At 37.7% G+C, this 20,780-nt stretch overlaps 1 protein-coding gene across 1 annotated transcript in view; it reads right to left on the bottom strand.

Moving 5' to 3' along the window:
* The window catches only part of LOC6040988 (clavesin-2), a 31,909-nt gene extending 21,844 nt beyond the window's left edge, over positions 1 to 10,065 (bottom strand). Inside the window, exon 1 of the mRNA XM_038264023.1 lies at positions 9,628 to 10,065. The gene's annotated coding sequence lies outside the window, so the exon portion shown is untranslated. The remainder of the gene's footprint in view (positions 1 to 9,627) is intronic.
* Positions 10,066 to 20,780: the final 10,715 nt, after the last annotated feature.

Genomic DNA, 20,780 nt, shown 5'->3' with positions numbered 1-20,780 from the left:
CATGGGGTGATTGGTCATTATAATTAAATAATGGCATCAGTAGTGCGGTGCCTGTGTGGACGCGCAGTCCTGTTTTTCGTGTTATTTTCCGTCTCTTTTATGTCGCTGTTCGAGTGCATGGGGTGATTGGTCATTATAATTAAATAATGGCATCAGTAGTGCGGTGCCTGTGTGGACGCGCAGTCCTGTTTTTCGTGTTATTTTCCGTCTCTTTTATGTCGCTGTTCGAGTGCATGGGGTGATTGGTCATTATAATTAAATAATGGCATCAGTAGTGCGGTGCCTGTGTGGACGCGCAGTCCTGTTTTTCGTGTTATTTTCCTTCTCTTTTATGTCGCTGTTCGAGTGCATGGGGTGATTGGTCATTATAATTAAATAATGGCATCAGTAGTGCGGTGCCTGTGTGGACGCGCAGTCCTGTTTTTCGTGTTATTTTCCTTCTCTTTTATGTCGCTGTTCGAGTGCATGGGGTGATTGGTCATTATAATTAAATAATGGCATCAGTAGTGCGGTGCCTGTGTGGACGCGCAGTCCTGTTTTTCGTGTTATTTTCCGTCTCTTTTATGTCGCTGTTCGAGTGCATGGGGTGATTGGTCATTATAATTAAATAATGGCATCAGTAGTGCGGTGCCTGTGTGGACGCGCAGTCCTGTTTTTCGTGTTATTTTCCTTCTCTTTTATGTCGCTGTTCGAGTGCATGGGGTGATTGGTCATTATAATTAAATAATGGCATCAGTAGTGCGGTGCCTGTGTGGACGCGCAGTCCTGTTTTTCGTGTTATTTTCCGTCTCTTTTATGTCGCTGTTCGAGTGCATGGGGTGATTGGTCATTATAATTAAATAATGGCATCAGTAGTGCGGTGCCTGTGTGGACGCGCAGTCCTGTTTTTCGTGTTATTTTCCGTCTCTTTTATGTCGCTGTTCGAGTGCATGGGGTGATTGGTCATTATAATTAAATAATGGCATCAGTAGTGCGGTGCCTGTGTGGACGCGCAGTCCTGTTTTTCGTGTTATTTTCCGTCTCTTTTATGTCGCTGTTCGAGTGCATGGGGTGATTGGTCATTATAATTAAATAATGGCATCAGTAGTGCGGTGCCTGTGTGGACGCGCAGTCCTGTTTTTCGTGTTATTTTCCGTCTCTTTTATGTCGCTGTTCGAGTGCATGGGGTGATTGGTCATTATAATTAAATAATGGCATCAGTAGTGCGGTGCCTGTGTGGACGCGCAGTCCTGTTTTTTTTCGTGTTATTTTCCGTCTCTTTTGTGTCGCTATTTGTGTACATGGGGTGATTGGATTTCTTCTTCTTCTTTTTTCATTTATTTTTTGTTCGCGCGTTCGTTGGCCGATGAGTTTTATTTTTGTTCTCTTTATATAGTTTTCGATAGAAACGATCCGATTTTTGTTTTATGAGACAAGCAAGTCGTATTGCTGGATTAAGTCCTTTCCATATCATCGAGGATCGAAAGGCACGTCGACGGATATGTTTTAAGGCTTATGATATAAAATAATTTTAATGAATGAAGCCCTTCCTACATCACCGTTGATCGGAAGGCACGCCGACGGAGAATTTCTGGAGAATCGCGGTCGAATTAATACTATATTTAAATCCCTAGATAAGTATCTTTCCGCAGCCGGCTGCCTAAGATTTTTAAAATTTCAACCGATAACAAATTGCTCATGGTCGCATCACCTACCACAGTGAATCCTGACCTCATACCCATCTTACTAACCCCTCAAAACTCATGTGATACTTTGTCGGAGACGCAGTCGATTTGGCGGTCCCATCACTCAAGTATCGGCTAACATTCCCATCCACTTCCCCGTGTCTTACCACTGGTCGTGGCCGGCGTCGGTATTGATCAGCACGATAGGGACCTTTGAAAATTGCGAAGGGGTGATGATTGGTTCCTACTTTTCATCTGTGGTCCACGGAGCAATGTTTGGGGGTCCTGGTCAATAACGAAGTAGCAGCTACGGGTAGACACCAATGCTATGCTATGCTAACCGTTCCAAGGTAAAATGATTTTAAAACTTTTGTCTTTTTTAAAATTTATAAATATCTTTGATTGAATTTCCAACAAATTGTAGCATGAAATTTGTTTTTGAAGTTTGAAAATGTAATTTCAAATTTTTAGTGTTTATAAATTATGTCAAATTTGTCAGAATTACGTTAATGGTTCATCTACTTACATTACTTCAAAAATGAATGTTTTTCTAAACAAAACAAAACACTTTTCATTGTACAACTTTAAGCATTTCAAAATGCTTCACTAGAGAAAATTTGCCGAAAAACTTCTAAATAACCATATCCTAACTCCTTTTGCTCGATTTGACTTTGGCATTTATAGACTTTTGAATATAGAAAAGAGTTCGCAGAACATTTACTCAAATACAAGCAATTTTTTAAAATTAAAAGCAATTTTCTCCAAAAATTCTAAATTTAGGTTTGGGTGCTTTTCCCATCCATTCATTCGAACGTTCAGACCTATGATTACCAAGCGAATCTTCTCATTTTTAGCTTTTTGTATTAAAGTCTAATAAATTTAAAAAAGCACACCATTCTTTCCAACAAAAGTTTTGAAAAAGAGCGAAAGAGCCGTTCAAAAGAGCGGCTCATTTTGAAGAATGAGCGAAAATGAGCGGCTCCTAAACAAGAGCGGTTTTGCCCACCTCTAGACTGCCAGGTATTCACAGATTTTGCTAGATTTTTAACTTTATGCCCATTTTGAACATTCTTTTTTTCAACAAAATGTACGAATTTAATTGAAAATAATAATATAAAAACTGTTTTTCAAAAAGAAAATGTAAATTCACCATTTTTACGATTATAAAATTAGTAAAACCATCTGAATTAAACAAAATTTTGAATAAATCCATATCGTCTGCCAGATTTTTCCAGATTTTTGATCAATACTTTGTCAGATTTTTCAAACTTTTAACTGGTAACACTGCATAAAACCCTAAAATTTTCGTAAATTTTCAGAGTTCTTCTTTTCACTGCTATTTTACGACCAGAATTTTGTTGGAAAATTATTATTTAAAGAATTTTTATATCGAAGCCCGCCTAGAGTCAATAACTGTTCAGTAAGGTGCCCAGAATGTGCAAAAAATATGTTTCGAAATTTTTTTACGACGTACTTAAAGATTCTAGGTGGTGATCTCATCTGAAAAACGCATTTCAAGTAGAAAAACACCAAAATTTTGATTCTTAAGGTTGATTAATATGCTCTACAAAGCGGTGGCACTTGGTTTTCAAAAGTAGTTGTAATGTAACCCGTAATTTCCGCAAAGCAGACTGCAAATAAAATGACTGATTTCTTCAAGTAATTGACTTTACGATCAACCAAGCCATAATGGTTTCTTACCAACACGATTATGTTAAAAGCATTATCAATTAGAGCAATTTTCAAAAATAAAAATAAAACTAAATAAAAAATTCCGAAATTTTACGGAAAAAATAACGGCTTAAATTTATGTGTAAACATTGTTATTTTTAAAGCCTGTGACATTGATTTTCGACGTGATTTTATTTTTAATGAATCCACTAATTCATAACCTTTAAAATGTAACTTTTTGCAATTCCGCTGTGAAACTGTCAACTTTTCCTGTCCTTCTGGAAAAACGGAACGGCCTACTTTTTCCTACCAAAAATAACAGAATGGAAAATTTATACCTTTCCATACCAGTGCTGAAAAATTCGAGTTTTCAGCACTGTAATGGGTGCTGAAAAGTTGAACTTTTCAACACCAGTATCGAAATGTAAGATTTTTCAATATTTGTTCGTTTTGAACGAAAACTTGATTTTTTCAGCACTCATTGTATTTATCCAACTCGGTAAACCTCGTTGGAGAAATGTACGACTCGTGCTGAAAAAATCTTCTTTTTGCAACTTGTTGCATAAACTTCTATTTCGATGATTACACAATCTATGATTTCTGGAGCAATACGAGAAAAGGGCGGATAAGCATTTTGTCAGCTGGAGCTATATTGCAAATTCCGTAACAACAGGAAACTTTTTCACAAATTTCAAAGTGTAAAATAATAGCCGGACTTTCCAGCTACCTTTCAACACTGCGGAATACCTGTTGTCTCGAAATTTGCAAAACAGCTCCAGCTGTCAAAAATGCTAATGCGCCCTTTTCAAATGTTACTCCAGATTTTTGCCATTTCAGTGTTGCGTGTGTCAATCAAGATTAAATGTCTAGAAATGGTCACAACGTAAAATCAATCCATTTTGCAATCGATCAGTTGAAATTGGTCTAAGAAAAATGAAACAATGCCTATACCTCCGTCATTGTCTCCCTCCCTGCGAGGCCATTCACTTTCTCAGTGTGTGTTGAAACACGCAAATTACATGCTACAGAAAATGATTAAGTGTCACAAAGGCTTTGGCTGGTATTGCCGATTGCTTTCGTGGGCCAGTAGTTTTCCCACATGATTAGCTCGGTCAGGGCCTTGACCGATTCTCGTGTCAAAAAGGGACAAGTCGCTGAGTCGCTGCTAATTGAGGCATAATATATCTGTGTGATGTAATCTTCGTAACAGGTAATGACGATGACCATGCCATGATTATTATTTTATTATTGTTTCGTGAACGAATAATGTTCCCACTGTTGTTGTCTCTTGGGCAAGCTTGGAGTGGAAAAATTCCTCTACATTATCTAAACGATGCTTGGTTTTGGGACACATCCAAATCAAGCAAAACTATCTAAATGGGTCAAATGCTCACCTCAGCTGATGGTTATTAGGAACGAACAGAAAAGTTTGTTAGTTTGAAATTTAAAGCCCTCAAATAACTTTAAAGATTCTCAACTAACGAGTCTAGAAGGTTCCAAAATCCATCAAATGATATTATCGTGAATTTGAATTTCAAAGACGCATTTTTCAAATGTACTGCTCCGCCTCCAACAGTCAGAACTGAACCCTTTCAAAGTCATCTTTTGACTTTCAAAATGCATATACACTACAGTCAGTGCCGGCCAAAACTTGATTTTATCTTACTTTTTGGAAAACTGGTTTTTCGGAAATTCAGTCTAACAGGTCGCGTCTTCTTCTTCAGTCAGAAACCAGCTGGGCAAAAACGAAAAACAAATTAAGAAAAAAACAAATCGAATCGAATTTCGAGTCAAAACCCACACAAACCCCTTTTAGAGACCAAAATTGACCCCGGACAGCCTCCGGCCCAGTGACACGCGGTCGCGGTCAACGTTCAAAGTTTTAAGGGGAAGAAGCGAAGGGAGGGTGGTTTTGTAACAGTCTAGCCGACCATGAAATTTAGTTATACCTGCTACCTAGGCCCAACGTTCATCAGTTGAAGGGATGCTGCTTTTAAATTAGGCTGAGCGACTTGGAAAGCTTATGCATTATGAATAAGAGTTACCAAGGCGATTAAGCGCATTCTGCGGAAACAGAAAATCTCTTCAAACAACGCCAGTTTTTGAAAGCTAACCTTGAACTTAATCTCAAAATGTTGAACATTTTGAAGCAAAACAAAACAACTTTAAAAGAAAGTAACTGTTTTGTAAGACTCCGAGTCGCTGAACTTGTTGTGCAGCTTTTTAAGGTTGCAAAAAGCAGCATGCATTTTGGTTTCCTTTTTCCTCATTCTTTGTCAGTTTGAAAAAAAAAAACATCGAACTCACTCAAATTCAAATTTGAATCGTTAAAACGAGAAAACAAAATTTCGCGAACGAGTCAGAATGGCGCGAATTTATGCAAATTAGATTTCAGGTTCGTCGTCTATTTTTAAAATATGATTAAATATTCGCAAACTTTCATCCCGACTTTTTTGGAACGATGACTTTGCAAATGTTGAAACTGTAGTTTGTGAAAATCAGCTTTCGGGCATTTTAGCAATCTACGGATTTGCATATCTATGAAGATGATATGGGAACAGATTGTTGTTATTTATGTGTTGAGGGTTCTAGTCCCTGTATCATTCGCAGTTTTTTTTGCAAATATTTAAATTTTAGAAGAAATCACGGATTTTAGATTTTGACTCTAATTAACCGGTTTTACTTATGTATTGCCTAGCTGAATTTCACCTTAATTTAGATTGTATGTTAACAACTCCCAGCAATCGTCCAACTTTCCACAACTGAATGTAACAGCAAAATAATCCACTCGAATCACCCGACAAAATGACGCGAAAAAGAAGAATAATCCTGTATGCGCGATCCAACATTCCATAACCGACTCGCTGATTTTTTATTAACTTTTTTTTCACTTAAACCGAACTTCCTATAGTTTTTGTATTTTTTTATTTGATTTAGGGAACCAAAACTTGCAACGTTTTGAGCCATAGAGAAGCATGGCCAAAAATTGTGACGCCGAGTTATGATTTTTTGAAAAAGTAGTGATTTTTGGGGAAAAAATTACTTATTTTTTGACTTCACTTTTTTATGTAAATTTGAATTTCGCAGTCGAAAAGTACTACACAGATTTTTTGCTAATGTAGGGGAAAGTGGGGCAAGTGTAACAAGCTAAGGAAATGCTCGTTATAACCCATCAAAAACGTTAAAAAATCTGTCGGATTTTCTTATTCCAGGTCTTGACTAAGACTTTGATAGAACAGGTTTTAAAAAAATCCTGTTTTTCAATGTAAAAAATTGATTTTAAAAATTTTGATTTTCCGTACGTTCTTTTCAACTAGTAGGGCAAGAGGAACCAGGGCTGCGGAGTCGGGCATATTTCGAAGGACTCCAACTCCGACTCTGACTCCAGCTTTCTGAGTTAAGCCAACTCCGACTCCGACTCCGGCTCCGGCATTCAGCTCGAACCGACTCCGGCTCCGACCTACCAACTCTTTGCTTTGCTTTGCTTAGATATTTATAAGTATAAAGTTTCCCAAGAGTCTCGACCGAATTTTTCGGGAATCGAGAGGTCCAAAAATGCTCGATTTCCCGGGAATTCCCGCCCGTCACCCTCTAAACAAGACTAACATTTCAAAAGGGCAAAACATTCCAAATTACACCCTTTTAAAATGTTAGTCATGATTCAACGAAAAAATGAAAATATTGTAAAATCAAAACATTCAACACAAACATTTGAAAAAGCAAAAAACACACTTACTTTTGACTACCCGGCAAACAGCCAAAAATGTATGGAAGCTTGGATGGACGAATTAATGATTCAAATGTCCTCCTGCATATGCTCATTCTTGGAAGAATAGATGGATTTGTCAAAGTTTTGCTTTTTATTTGTAACATTTTGTTGCCATTTTCATAATCGTTTTCAAGTAATTAGAAGATTGTTTCACTTTACAGAATAACCCTGAAAATTTCTCTCGATTTTTACCCTTGAGTAACATATTTTTGATTCATGTTTATTATCTGAACTATAGGATCGCCATTTAACCTGGCTTGTAGGTTTACATAAAATTCTCACGGCTTCAAGCTAGATTTAACTGAAAATAATGCCTTACACAATAACGAGTGGTGATCGATTTTATGTCAAAAAAGGTGTAATTTTACACTAGGAACAAGCGTAATTTTCATCTGTTTTTGTTGAATTTTACATTCTTTTACGAAAAAATCTCATAAAAGTGGTTATAATTAACCAACCAAATTTTTAATCTTCCCAAATAAACTTTTTTTTACATTGCAGTAGATACCATCAAAAATGGAAGGGGTCGTACTGCCTAACCATCACTGAATATCGAAAACTAAACCTTGGATTCGTGATCAATCAAATCGAAGAGGGGTCAGGCCAAAAGTTATGTTCAAGTAAGTCAAAGGTCTTCAACCCCCCCCCCCCCCTCCCATCCCTTTAATTGATAACACGATATTCAAAATCTGACATGCGACCCGATGCAATGTGGGGCTAAACTGAATTACGAAAAAATCAAAAATAAGCGAAATGTTTTACAAAGTGACAATACGATTGATGATGTTCTCATCAACAGGACCGGGTAAGGGTCCATAATTTATTATCCAGGTTACTTTACTACACTGAAAAAATGTTATGTTTGAATTATGAGCAATGTAATTAGCTTATAGCTTATTAGCATCCAATTGAAATGTGGTCAAAGACAAACTTATGGGAAATTGGACGAGCTTTTCGGTAAAAATATTTTCGAAACTGAAAAATCAAGTCCGTCATATAGAAATTGCCAAAAACCATCAAAAAACCTATTTTTTTCAACATTTTTATTTTTAAAACCGCTGTAACTTCACAAGGATTGGACTTAGGAAAATGGTCAATATGGAGACTTCTATGTAAAATTGTCTGGAGAATCGATTCCCATATTCGGCTTTTAAAAATTTTGACGTTTAGAGCACTTTTCAAAAAAAAAAAACAGTTTCAGTAAATGATTTTTGTATTTTTTTAGGAGAGTTGCTCCATCCTGCATTTTTCGTGAGTCTTTTTGTAACATCTTAGGCTATTGTCAAAAAAATCGTGGGCTCACCTTCAAATTTAACTTTTAAACTTAAAAATCTAAAAATCTCATAAAAGTGGAGTGTTTTTTTCTTTCAGTGTATTTTTTTCGGAAAGCCCGTCAAATTTCCTTCAAGTTTGTCTTTGACCACTTGTTGATACGATGCAACGGCTTCGAGATATAGCAATATTTAAATTACGAAATACAAAAATATTGAAAACACGTACGCCCTTCTCAAATGTCATTATCGAGTATTACTGGCTCCATATACACAAAAATGGCTTATATATGCCTAGGATAACATGTCTACAAAGTTTCATTGAAATCGGAGAGGGTCAAGAAAAAAGTCCCTAAAAAATTATATATATATTATATAGACAGGAACCAGGGAAGTTGTTGTCTTCTTATTCAATAGTTTGTATAACTTACGGACCTGATTCTGAAATAATTTGAATTTCAAAATTGACCATTTTTGTTGGTAATTTTTTAGAAGATAGTGCAGCTTAGGGGATAAATAAAAAAATATATCTACAGTTTCCGTAGTTTCAAAGTTAAAAAATGTGAATAACAAATATCTGGGTTCTCCAGGCTCTAGTTAATGTGCTCCGTTAAGGGCAAATGGGGCAAAATCGACCCTTTCCCGATGTGTCCGGTAAAAAAGACCATCGCCAACCGATTTGTCAAGATTTCTTTTTATCATATTTTGAGTCGACAAATTTGCGTTCCAGATTAGTGTTTCTTCAACTTTTAAGAATGTGTTTTGGAATTTAAAATTCGATTCGATTCAAAAACATTCATCCACAATTCACGTCAAAGGTGTTATTTCAAAAAGTCACTTTCAATCCGGCCCCTATTTTTCGAGCGATTCGCCAACCATTTTTTCAAGCTCAGAACGCCACACTTGCACGCTCTCATTCCCCTCAGTTTGAACGGCCACCAATCCATGTCGACACACTTCTTGGCGCGCGCATTTTCCACACCAGAGCTGCCCGTTGGCGCGACGTTTGCCACCTTTCTAGGACCTGATGCCCAGGCTAATGTCAGTGCACTGGTGGTGTCGTGCAATTCAGCCACGAGTTTGGTTGCGCAAACGTCTGCCTGAAGAGTTGCCCAGAACGTACGAACGAACGTGGGTTTCCCGCTTGTGGTCTTGTGGTAGTCTTTCGATTTGGTTGCTTTTTTTTCGAAAATGAAAACCTGATTTGACGATTTGTTCAACTGTGTGACGCCGTCCAACAGATGTTACATACCTCTTCTGGGATGTTGGCTGGAGGAGTTGTTGTTTGTCCAGACGACAGCTCAAGTGCTAATTTATTGATTCTGTCTGGGTTCGGTGATGATGTTGTCGTCAACGATGCTGTAATCCAACTGAATTGCTCTTCCTGTATTCGACTTATTCAGAATAAAATAAATCTAAAACTCCTCAATCGGCACAAACTCACTTCCTGCAAAGGACTTGCACTAGCAAATATGCACTCTTTTTACAAAGGAAAGTTTCCGGCACAGCACTACACCAGCAATCCTGCCTTTATCCAGAACTAGAAGTTTTTGCTTCCACTCGCGAACGTTCGAGAATCTCAACTTGGAGCTTGGAGGCCGATCTACGCGCGACGGAACGCGAGGCAGAACTGACTGCTGAGGCGATTAGCGACCTGCCAGCAACCCTTCTTTCCACGCGGACGAACCTCAACGGCCTAACGGACGGGGATCCCAGGCAATACGGCTAGTATACAGGCAGGCAATCGTATGCAATATACTAAGCTGAGGCTGTTACAGCGAATAAGGCTTGGCACAACAAAACACAGCGTGGAGGAGAGTTTAGCTAAATGCACACACGTGTGCGTCACAGAGAATTAGAGCCGGTTGTTGGTTTGACCGTAGGCTGGGAGGGTTTGTAATAGGGCTTCTTTTGTCATGTCATGAGAGACGACCACCAGGTGATGGAATTGGTTTCAAGAGAAATTTGGAGCGAGTTGATTGATCTAGATCACGAGCAAATGAAAAAAACTGTAAAATTGATTAGTTTTTGATTGGTTGCGTTTTCAACGAAGATATTGAAATGATGCAATTTGCCTAAAAGCCTAATTATCAAGTTAACACGTAGAAGAAAAAAATCGAGAGGGGGTGAAATGACATTTTTTTTTTTAGTTTTGGACTTTTAAATGGATTTGACAATTGAGCAATTCTCCACCAAACCCGGAAATGGATTTTTCATATATTTTTTAATTTGGCTCAAACTTTGTGGGGGCCTTCCTTATCACCAAAAAGCGATTTTGTGTCTTTGGGTCACCCGTACAAATTTCCATGCAACGTTGGCAGCTGTTCATACAACCCTGGGCTTTGTCATAATGAGTGTCATAGGTTTGATGCTTGTTTGGCAAAGAGTATGATTTGATTCGATGTGGAATTAAAATCGAAGTGTTCAGTATATTGCTGAAGCTTCCATTTTTACACATGGACACCACTTCATGCTGCGAGAACCCACTTTGGCGTAGTCTCAGGGCTTAATCGATGGCCGGTAAGCTGTCATCGAGACAAGGAGGTTCTCTGATAGTGGAAATATCACATTTGTACAATGAACCGCTACATATGTGATTTTCCCTATCTTAATGTGGGTGTCAGGTTAGGATGCGGGTTTAAAAAAATAGTGTTTGTAGAATTTAGGATTTTAACTATAAATATCAACTTTTTATACTTTGCCTTTAGTTATTTAGGGACAAAATTAGTAACAGTGAATTTAGTAATTCTATCAGAATCGGTGATTTTCATTCAAGTAGCATAAAAACCATTCTAATTTGTCAAAATTTTCATAGAGTCTCGATCAATCAATAGTGAAATGATATCGGACTAAAATCGTTGATCTGTTGAACTAACGGTTGTCGGATTATGATTGTATCGACCATTGTTGCGAATCGAGGATCTACTGGAATTCTGACGAACAAATGGTCGTCTCTTTTTCAAATCACGACTTGTAAAATATCAACTGTTATTTTTTTTTTTTTTTGTTTTTTAAAAGAAGCCAGACAGGTTTTAAAAGAAACGTTTTTTTTTGGTCGTCGGGGATTTGAGATAAGAGTAGCTTTCGGATAGGTTGCTTTAAATCTTGTATTCAATTCAAGTTAGGTAGTTATCCGCAAATGAATATTTGGACTTATATGAATAATTGAACATTTTGGACTTATGAATAACACACAACTGTGCATTTATTCTAGAGTCAGATCCATACAGCGTCAGTGTTTATTTGGTCGAAGTGTACTAATTCATTGGCAGATCTGGTTCTAGTTGTAATGTACGACAAGACTACTGACGGACGTGACAGGACGAGGGCCCAGTTTAGAGGTTTCGACATCAACGATGTGCGGCTGGATCACCCTCCCAAAAAAAAAAAAAAAAACGTTGGCAGCTGTTCATACAAAAATGGTCCATAAATATTCGAAAATCTGTAACCATTCAAGGATTTTTTTTTTGATTTATTAGGTGTCTTCGGCAAAGTTGTGGATATTGATGAAAACTTTTAGTGTTTTTTTCGATGAAAAATAGGTTTTTTCGGGATTCTGAGTAGGCCATTAAATCCGGCGTCTAATTTTACATAAAAGTCTCTTTGGAACCAAATTTCTATCTCATCACCGTTTCAGGCTGCAAATTTTTGAAAAAAACACTTCTTTTTTCGCATGTTCAAAAATGAAAAGGGTCGTACCGCCCCTCCGTCAAGAGGAATCAAAAAACGGACCTCGGATTCGTGATCAGGGACAAAAGTTACCCCTTAGGACAAAGTTTCACGCAAATCGAAGAGGGGTCGAGCAATTGCTGTGTGAGCTGGCGGAGAATTACCCATATTTTTAGAAATTGAAAATCACGGACACTTTAAAAAATATATAAAAAAACGCAATTTTTCAGACAAAATTTAGTTTTGAATGGCTTTATTTTGAAACGGGGCACATTATTAAAAATGTAAAGTACTTTTTGATTGCAAATTCGATTAAACATAAAAAATGATCAAAAATTTTTTTAAGTAAATGATTTATTTTTTTACATAAGTCACTATTCTGAGCATGAGAGCATGAGCATGAGAGATGACCCATGGTTGCCCCTCCGTTGCTGAACAGAACCGTAATATCCTTTCAGCACTACTGATTATAGGCTTCGACGATCTAGCTGAAAAGATAAAACACCATGATTGCTAAAGCTAGATCAGTTGCGAATAGGTAACAGTCATTGGCCACCAACGGCGCCCGCCATGTCAGTTTGTAGACCTCGATTTTAAGGGACGGGAATGTTAGTTAGCGCAGGTTGCTACTAGGGCAGCTGATTTACTCTGTGCTTACACCCCACAAGTGCCAGGAACCTGAAAATGTATTAGTAGGATAGGGTGTTTGGTCATGATTCATCATAGAAGGTGATGATGCGACCCAAAAGCATAGTGTTTGTTGAACGATATTATGTATTATTCTCAAGGCAAGTAATCGGATGCTGCGGATGAAACATTTCCCGTTTATCTCTTGTTAAATTTTAAATGAAATGGTTTAGTCTTAGACAGCCGGCTGTGGAAAGATAGAACCAAAATCATTTGATATTAACGAATGAAGGATTGAACAGTGCAATTTTTAACTTGAGATGATTTTACGAGTTTTAAATGATTGATGTTTAGTGAGGTACTGGTTAACGTTGCGAACGACGAGTTACAATGTTTATCGAGCCGAAATGGTATGATAGGGTTTTGTTGTTGTTGCACACCGAAAACGAGATCCGGCATCTAAAAAGTGAACAAATAACACTTAAGTGCTAATAACTTTTGATAGGGTTGCCAGATCTTCGATGTATTAGGCCCATTTGAAAAATATGTCAATATTTCGCTAAATTAATAGTATTTACCACTTTGTTCCAAAATTTTGAAAATTTACTGCAAGTTTTTCGTCCCATCTGGAAATTGTTCAGTTATGAGTCTTATCGTAAAAATGTTCACAAATGAGTCCCTTTTGGAAATAAAATGTTCCACAAGCCGGTCATCTTAAAGAGTTTTCTTTCGTTTCAAGTGTGTCACATGCACACACGTATTAAATTTATCGAGTTTTAAATAATTTTCACTTTCATTATTTTAATCAGCAAAAGTTTTTTAAAACTAGGGGTTACCTTGGCTGGATGTTTCGATCGGGCTAGTATCACGGACGAACGGACATGACACGAGCATTTGGATTTTGACAACCCTCTGGCACCACTGTAAATGGCTAGAACGTTTGACAGTCACCAAAACCTCGAAGAGCCCACGTAGTAGTATTAGTGAAGAGCCCACGTTGTTTATCGTGGGCTCTTCACTAATACTGCTTCGTGGGCTCTGTGAGTGTAGCAGTATTGGTGTTGTCTGTTTGTTTACACCAAATCTTCAAGAAACATCACTTTTTGTGTGTGCAAATCTGTTACGAAAAAAGGTGAGAACTGTTGCTTCCGATTGACCGGGAAGATTTGCCGGGTAGTACTGGACCAGGGACTGGCCAAGTCCCACTGTAGATCCTTCCGAACAACTCGCTGCAATCTCCGGCAGGGATTAACCGACCAAGTGTAGAAACATCCGTGATTCCGGTGATTGTGGCGGAGCTGGTCTTTCCGAGCAAACTTCGATAACCTTCTCCGAGGACTGGCCCACTCCCACTGTCGACTCGCAAAGGGAATCGAAGGAATCGCGTGCTTGTGTAGAATCCGACCTTATGTGGAATCACAAGAAGTTCATCGCTTGCAAAACCTCTTTATCGCAATTTCGCGGGGCTATGGCGGATAGGGTCCTTCGGGAACTTGTGTTTGGAAATCCCTGTCGGAAATCATTTCAACATCATGAAATTATGCCTTTTTTACCACGCGGTTTGTTTATTTTCAAATCTTGACAGCAAATGCGTTCTTCATTTTCTTTGTTGTCTTCATGTTTGCGTCGAACATTTAGGTTTTATAAACATGGCCGTCGTGACAGAGGGCTGGATTTTGAAGCTGGTCTTCTTTTTCTTCTTCTAGTTTCTTTTCTGCTTGCCTCCAGAGCGCGAACGCTTATATCAAAACAACTTTGACAGTTTGCCACGCTGTTTGCTCTACTTGACAGTTTGCCTGATGATTTATTTTGGCTCGTCGGCTGAAAAAAACGTTTTAAATTCTTAGGTTAACGTGTTTTAGGTCCAATAAACCAAATTTCCAGTTTTTGCTTTTTGGGTGTTTTTGAAACCGCCTTAAGTCAGGGGTATTAAAAACACCCAAAAAGCAAAAACTGAAAATTTGGTGTATAGGACCTTTAAAAAAACTCCAGATTTTTTTTTTCAAAAATTTAGTGATTCGCTCCAGATAGTATTGTTAATGTCAATAATAAATGTACAATTACTGTTCACCGCAAAAAGAACAGTGCGCAATGTAAAACTATTGGGAGCGGACAAAATCGTGGGAAAATGGATCAAACCGAAAATTAGGATAATAAATAATTTGTGAAAAGTGACTAACACAATAATTTAAATATGCTTAGAGAAATATCTCTTTGCATGTGTTCTATTGAAATTCTTAATAAATAATTTTTTAATACGTGATTGAAACCACTCTAACTAACTGTTCTTGGAGGTCCAGCAGATAAAAAAACAGCTACATAAATACATACGCGTATGTTATTCAGTACCGTTCTCACAGCATAAGTCTTAATTTTAGTATAGTAAACACCTTCAGAGGATGTTGGTCGCTCAACCGTCAGCTGTTCCACGCGGACTACTAAGTACTTAGAACAGCTGTATTAGTTTCAGTGCAATGGCAATGGCTTCGAGGGCTGGAACTTGGTCGTCTTGCCATCTATTGCAGCGAAACACGACCCCACAGCGTAGGCACTGGGCTGAGGATATTATGACAGGCCAGTTTGCACGACCATCGATGCTCTTAACTGCGAAAAGAACCTTGCACAAGTTTGGTGCAACTGTTGCAGGTAGGCAGCCGGTGAACTTAGAAGTAGGGTAGAGTAGTCATCAATGAGACACGGGGAACAATGATAAAATGGCTCTCACAAGTCGTAGTTTCAACCAATCAGGCTCATATTTGGGGGAAAGGTGTGTCTACTGGATACACGTCTGCCATTATAGTGGCTTTAATTATGGACGCTCCCTTGAAAAGTTATTCAAAAATGTTTGATTCTGGGATGTAAAAGTAAATTATGGACAAAAATTACTTTTTCGCTCGTAGGCTGCCATTAACACCAAAACTAATATTTCTTCAAATTTCTTTCGACGTTCCATAGGGATTGAGTTGGGCTACAATGTCCTTTCATTAGGTTTGACAAAAAATCAGAATATACCCAGTATCCAGGACTGTCTCATTGTTCCCCACTCATTTCAGCTCATGGGTAACAATGAGACACTTTGATTTTTCTTCATTAAACTTTTCAAAATCTATGGAAATCTTTCAAAACATGAATTAAAAGTGATTTTTGGCATATTTATTTAGTTTTAACTTCATTTAACCAAAAATACAAAGTTATTTGGTATAAATATACGGATTTTACAAAATTTAAATACTTTTTAGTATAACTTTTGTTAATAAAAGTTTCATGTTGGCAAAATTGCTCTAAAATATTTAAGGCAAGTTACCTGCAATGGAACAATACAAAAACATGATGTTTTACTAGAAAAATCTTGATTTTCGTAGTGTGTCTCATTGTTCCCCAGCTGTCTCATTGTTCCTGCCAAGTGCGTCTACAATGAGACAGTTGAATAACTCTGGCTGTAGATGTCGGATCGATCTCATATTTTGGTCAATGTTAGAACACATTAAAAGAAAGAAAATGCAACAAAAAGCTTATTGAAACATGCTGATGAAAAAATTAGAAAAATCTTTGAAAGTTGAAAACCAAAAGTGTCTCATTGATGACTACCCTACCCTAAGCTTCTAGTATTACTTCCAGAAACGTCTTTTCCATTAACGTACCAATGCAGTTCTGCTTGTTGGATCTCTTCACTTTTGGTTGCTTCCTCCTTGAACCAAAAATTATGCAAAACTTTTTTGAAAATTAAAATACTTGTTTCAGTGAGTATAAAATAGGCCACTGTGTTTTTCTTAATATAAATTTAGTTATAACATACACAGAAAAAAAAGTTGAATTTTGGAATGTTGAAAATTTGGTAGGTTGAATATTACCTCTTTATTTGTGTAATATTACATAAAAAATGTGTAAAAATGTGAACCTGATGAATATTCATCAAAAACTGATGAAAATTCATCATTTTCTGTGTTAAAATTTATCATTTATTTTGCCACAAAATCTGTCACCATTTCCTGATGAATATTACCATCATTTTTTGCCTTCCTCACTGAGGTAAGGCTATAATCCTGCTCTAAAAATGAACTTCGTATAAAAACGTCGTAGACCCACCTTCATGTATACATATCGACTCAAAATCGAAAACTGAACAAATGTCTGTGTGTATGTGTGTGTGTATGTGTGTGTGTATGTATGTATGTGACCAACAAACTAGCTCATGTTTCTCGGCACTGGCTGAACCGATTTGACCCGAACTTGTTGCATTCGACTTGGTTTAGGGTCCCATAGATCGAGTTTTATACAGATTGAAGTTTCGATAAGTAGTTCAAAAGTTATGTATAAAAATGTGTTTTCACATATATTTGGATCTCACTTAACTGTATGTAAACTATGTCCGGATCCATCATCCGACCCATCGTTGGTTAGGTTATCAAAAACCTTTCCAAGGAGTCCAAAACATTGAAGATCTGGCAACCCTGTCTTGAGATATGGCCACTTAAGTGATAATGATATACTTTTTTGAAGCCGGATCTCACTTAAATGTACCGTCAGTGGGGGTGACTATGGGTCAAAAAACGAAACACCTCTCGAAATTTCTTAATAACAAAAACAATTTAAATAACATCGAAAATCTTTTAACGTAGATTTGTTCTTAGATAGTTTACTAACATTTTCCCAAAATATGGTCGATTTTGATGAACACTACCTTAAATGCCAATTGTTGGAAAATTGACCCAATCTCACCCCTTAGAGGGGGTGACATTGGGTCAAATGAAACTAAAATAATGCTGAAATACAAAGATATGGTAAAAACAAGTCATCCAACAGCGTTTCTTGTTCGAGGGAATCGTATTGACACGCTACAATGTTTGAAGTGGAGATTTTCAAATATTTGGGTAGTTTTCGAGCAATTCTAACAATAATATTAGAAAAATGATTTTTCGAGAGGTCATTTTGGCCAAAAACGTACCCCAACTTTAGACATCTGCCAAAATAACAGGATATGTTCTAGGAACGATTTTTTTTCAGCGAAGTCATCTTAAGATGTCCCCTACACAACCCTTTTAACAGAATTCAGTTTCATTGAAAAGAATCTGAGAAATGGTAAAATCCGTAAAAAATCACTTTGACCCAATCTCACCCCCCAGACCCAATGTCACCCCCACTGACGGTATGTAAACTATGTCCGGATCCACCATCCGACCTACTGTTGGTTAACTTATCAAAAGACCTTTCCAACGAGTCCAAAACATTGAAGATCTGGCAACCCTGTCTCGAGATATGGCCCTTTAAGTGATATTGATGTACTTTTTTGAAGCCGGATCTCACTTAAATATATGTAAACTATGTCCGGATCCACCATCCGACCTATTGTTGGTTAGGTTATCAAAAGACCTTTCCAACGAGTCCAAAACATTGAAGATCTGGCAACCCTGTCTCGAGATATGGCCCCTTAAGTGATATTGATGAACTTTTTTGAAGCAGGATCTCACTTAAATATATGTAAACTATGTCCGGATCCACCATCCGACCTATTGTTGGTTAGGTTATCAAAAGAACTTTCCAACGAGTCCAAAACATTGAAGATCTGGCAACCCTGTCTCGAGATATGGCCCGTTAAGTGATATTGATGTACTTTTTTGAAGCCGGATCTCACTTAAATGTATGTAAACTATGTCCGGATTCACCATCTGACCTATTGTTGGTAAGGTTATCAAAAGACCTTTCCAACGAGTCCAAAACATTGAAGATCTGGCAACCCTGTCTCGAGATATGGCCCCTTAAGTGATATTGATGTACTTTTTTGAAGCCGGATCTCACTTAAATGTATGTGAACTATGTCCGGATCCACCATGCGACCTATTGTTGGTTAGGTTATCAAAAGACCTTTCCAACGAGTCTAAAACATTGAAGATCTGGCAACCCTTTCTCGAGATATGGCCCCTTAAGTGATATTGATGAACTTTTTTGAAGCCGGATCTCACTTAAATGTATGTAAACTTTGTCCGGATCCATCATCCGACCCATCGTTGGTTAGGTTATCAAAAAACCTTTCCAATGAGTCCAAAACATTGAAGATCTGGCAACCCTGTCTCGAGATATGGCCACTTAAGTGATTTCGATGTACTTTTTGGAAGCCGGATCTAAAAAATAGATGAAACTTGTGTACAGCCATTGTTGTGAGGAAGGCTCCAACCACATAGGTGGATTAAGTTTGTTTTTTCTGTGTAGTTGAAGTTTAAGCGTTTTCCATATTACCAAACCGATAAATGTTCGAAGGGTTATTCCATATTTATAGTCTTAGGGCCGGTCGTAAAACCCAAGCATTGTAATCGTTGGGTGGCTGTTATAAAATATATCCAAAACACAAAACGCACCATGCATAAGCGATGGCTAGCGTTATTTGAAAGTATAAGCGACCAATAGGTGGCGCGCTAGGTTCAAATTTTACCTGTATATGAGTGCCCTTGACCGAAGTTTCTTGGCGACTTTCAGCGCTTTTAGGGCTTTTAGGTTGGGGAAACCTGAGCAATGCTTAGAAAAAAATATACTAAAGCACAGTCAAACAATTCAATTTAAAGTCATAATTAATTTGGATCATGTTTTTACTTCAGTTTTTTTTTATTTCGATCAAATTTTCAATGAATGGCCATCATGACAATTTTTTTGTTTATTCAAATAAAGCCTGTTGCTAATATTTTTCAATGTTTATTTAACCAATTTACAAATGAGCCATAAAATCAAAAAGGTACTATCCATAAACAACGTGGTCACGTTTTTGGAAATCTCCATACACAAAAAAAACTTGTTTGTAAGGAGAGGGGACAGCCGTCACATTTTACAATCAATATCACATAAAGTTTTTGCTTGTTTTGATTCTAAAAAACTTTTTTCTTCGAGGAAATCAAGCCAAATTAAAAAAAAAATAGCAAAAAGTATCACAAAAGGTTTTTTAAGCAATTCCGTTGTGAAACAACTATTTTCCGTAGTTTATGCAAAAAGTTGCAAATAACATTTTTTTTCAGTACGAGTCGAACATTTATCCAACGAGGTTTACATGTTTTGCAACGAGTTGCTTACATTTTTTTTTTGCAATTCCAGAAAACGTTGAAAAGCTAAATTTTAGGTCTACCATCAATGTGATAAGTAAATGCACCTTTCAAAACAAAAATACATTGAAAAATGTTAGTTTTCGATACTAGAAAATTTGAAGTAGAACTTTTCAGCACTGGTATTGAAAGGTATTAATTTTCCATTCTGTTATTTTTGGTTGGGAAAAGTAGGCCGTTTCGTTTCTCCAGAAGGACAGGAAAAGTTGAGAGTTTCACAGCGCAATTGCAAAATCGTAGTTTATGCAACAAGTTGCAAAAAGAATATTTTGACGAAGAACTTCGTCTTAGGGCTCTATACAGGGTAGCAATCCAAAATTTCGCGGAGCGAAATGTAACGAAAAGAAAATAAACGCGACTGCAAGATTTGTAACATTAATATCTCAGCTCCTGTTCAACACACGTAAAAGTGGTACCCACCAAACGAAAGGGGAGATTTCACGCATTCTTACTATACCTAATTAATGGCCATGAAATTTAGTTAAAGCACTTAAAAACTGAGTTTAAATTAATAAAACTGCTTCCACACAGCAAGCAAGCACGCACACAACATACACACGCGCACACTCTCTCTCTTGACTCCGCCCCCAAAGCCTTACCTGCGTTTGGCCTTGACACAATTTGGCGATTTTTTCCTTTTGTGCTGCTGCTTCACCAAACGCCAAAACGATTTGATATAAAAGGAGGTGCCGATCCAAAATCAAGGCAAATCAATTTTGGACGCCGACCTGGAAGGAGCTCCTGCTGCTGCTGATGCTGGACCGAGGAGGAAACCAGCCACGAAGAATCCACGATCGGACGACGTTGCCATGGAGATTTTGCGGGACGGAACCAAGGAAGGACGCGCGGGGTGACGGATTTCACAGCTCGGCGAGCTGCCTTCACCCGCTCCCCAAACCGGTGACGGATTTCACAGCTCGAGGTAGCTGCTGCTCGTGATCCTTTATCAAACCTGTCCTTACCATCCGGGTTGAGGAAGCGGCCGGATTTCGTGCATCGTGTTGCCATGGAGGCACGGAACCGA

This window comes from Culex quinquefasciatus, chromosome 3 (genome assembly GCF_015732765.1).
Source record: "Culex quinquefasciatus strain JHB chromosome 3, VPISU_Cqui_1.0_pri_paternal, whole genome shotgun sequence".
In the NCBI taxonomy this organism is placed as follows: Eukaryota; Metazoa; Arthropoda; class Insecta; order Diptera; family Culicidae; genus Culex; species Culex quinquefasciatus.
This window is presented reverse-complemented; position numbering and strand designations above follow the sequence as displayed.